The sequence below is a fragment of the Carlito syrichta genome, unplaced genomic scaffold, assembly GCF_000164805.1.
Source record: "Carlito syrichta isolate Samal-C Ts95f unplaced genomic scaffold, Tarsius_syrichta-2.0.1 Scaffold304234, whole genome shotgun sequence".
Lineage (NCBI taxonomy): Eukaryota > Metazoa > Chordata > Mammalia > Primates > Tarsiidae > Carlito > Carlito syrichta.
This window is the reverse complement of record NW_007248330.1, coordinates 651,237-653,744: the sequence shown is the minus strand read 5'-3', so window position 1 is coordinate 653,744 and position 2,508 is coordinate 651,237. Positions and strand designations below refer to the sequence as shown.

General features: G+C 40.2%; 1 protein-coding gene across 5 annotated transcripts in view; it reads left to right on the top strand.

The window, feature by feature from the left end:
* Positions 1–2,508, top strand: part of SEC11A (SEC11 homolog A, signal peptidase complex subunit) — a 44,909-nt gene that overhangs the window by 18,634 nt on the left and 23,767 nt on the right. The window lies entirely within an intron of this gene.

Genomic DNA, 2,508 nt, shown 5'->3' with positions numbered 1-2,508 from the left:
TAGCTGGAACTACAGGCGTGTGCCACCATGCCCGGCTAATTTTTTGATTTATTGTAGAGACGAGGTCTCATCAAGTTGCCCAGGCTGGTCTTGAACTTGTGAGCTCAGGCAATCCTCTCACTTCGACCTCCCAAAGTGCTGGGATTATAGGCATGAGCCACCATGCCCAGTCCTACCTTTTAAGTATAGTAGTTAGATCATTAACATTTTATATAATTCTTGATATGATTGGGCTTAAATCTGTCGTCTTTTTTTTTTTTTATTTCTCCCATTTGTTTTTTTTTTCCCACTCCCCTTTTTCTATTTTGTTTTGTTTTATTTGAGTGGGGTTGTGTTGTTGTTTCCATTTTATTCCCTTGTTAGCTTGTTAGATGTTCCTTATTTATTTATTTAGGTTGCTTTAAAGTTTATTATATGTTTTTTTTTTTCTTTCTTTTCTTTTTGAGAAAGGGTCTCACTCAGTTGCCCAGGCTGGAGTGCAGTGGCACTATATTTTGGCTCACTGCAGCCTTGAACTCCTGAGCTCAAGCAGTCCTTTTGCCTCAGCCTCCGGAGTAGCTGGGACTACAGGCATGTGTCATGACACTGGACTAATTTTTCAGTTTTTTTGGTAGAGATGTGATCTTACTGTGTTCCACAGGCTGGTCTTGAGCTCCTGCCTTGGCCTCCCAAAGTACAGGGATTGCAGGTGTGAGTCCCTGCGCCTAGCCTATTGTATGCATTTTTAACTTATCACAGCCTACCTTTGATTTTTATATGTCCTATGAGAAATCACAACAATAGATTTCCCTTCTCCTGGCCTTTTTGCTATTGTCATTTTACTTCTACATGCTATACATGTTATAAACCCACAATACCTTGTTGTTATTTTTGCTTTATTTTTATTTTATTTATTTATTTAAGTTGGAGTCTCACTCTGTCGCCCAGGCTGGAGTGCAGTGGCATGCTCGTGGCCACCCCAGTATCAACTTTCTGGGTCCCGGCGATCCTTCTGCCTCAGCCTTCCAAGTAGCCAGAACTATAGGCGCGCACTATCATGTCTGGCTAATTTTTAAATTTATTTTAGAGACAAAGTCTCGCCAAGTTGCCTGAGCTGGTCTTGAACCCACGGGCTCAGACAATCCACTAGCCTTGTCCTCCCAAAGTACTGGGATTATAGGCTGAGTCACCTATCCTGGCCTATTTATTTATTTTTAAAGACAGGATCTCATTCTATTGTCCAGGCAGTAGCATGATTAAGCTCACTGTAACCTCCAGCTCATGGGCTCAAGGGATCTTCCCACCTCAGCGTCTTGGGTAACTAGAACTACAGATGAGCACCACCACGCCTGACTAATTAAAATTTTTTTTTCTAGAGACAGAGTCTCACTATGTTGCTGAAGCTGGTCTCAAACTTCTGGACTTGAGCAGTCCTCCCATTTCAGCCTTTTTAATAGCTGCGAGTACAGGCACCCGCCACTGTGCTAGCGCAGTCTTTTTTTTCCCTCCTAATTGCTTTTTCATTTGAGATCATTTTTATTGCCATGAATTTAAGTTTGCTAAACTTGCTTTTGTGGTGCCTAATCTGTTATTATTTCAGGTACACAGATACATTTGTATTTAATTTAGACATTATATTTTTCATCTCTAGAAGTTTGATTTAGGTCTTGGATTTTTTTCTGTCATCTATGTCTCTACTTAATATGCTCTGTCTTTCTTCTACCCTCTTGAACATACTGTTTTAATGTCCTTTTCTATTAATCCTATCATCTCTGTCATTTCTAAATGTTTCTGTTTATTGGTTTTTCTCATTATGGGTCATATTTCCTGCCTTTTTGCTTGTCTGGTAGTTTTTATTGGTTGCCAGACTTTGTGAATTTTACTGTTTTGTGAGCTGGATGTTTTTGCATTTGCATAAATATTCTTGAGCTTTATTCTGGGATGCAGGCAAGTTACTTGAAAACAATTTGACTCTTTCAGGCTTTTGAGAAGCTTTGTTAGGTGGATCCAGAGCAGTCTTTAGGGATAATTTTTTACAAGTGAATAATACCTTTCCAAGTACTCTATCCAAAGTCCCACATGTTATGAGGATTTCTACTCTGGCTAGTGGAAACAAACTATTCCTACCCCATAGAAGCTTTGAGGATTGTTCCGTCTGCTGCGTTTAGGTGGTTCTTTTTCCATTCTCAGTAGTTACCTCACATGCATATTCTAACCATTGCTTTGCCTCCTTGAATTCCAGTTCTTTGATCTCAAGTCAGGGAGGCTGGTAGGATGTTTCTGCATTTCTCCTTTACCCTGTGGCCTGAAAACTCTCTGATCTAGCTATCAGTTGGGGATATTGTACGACTTGCCCTTATTTGTCTTGTTTGTTTCTCCTTTCTAAGTAATCAGAGTTTCTGAAAACCCTTGTTTCATATATTTTGTTCAGTGTTTTAGTAATTTCAGGCAGGAAGGTAAATTTAGTCCCTTTTATTCAAGGTGGCTAAAACAGCCACACTCTTCTCCCCCTTGTCCCCCCCCCCCCCC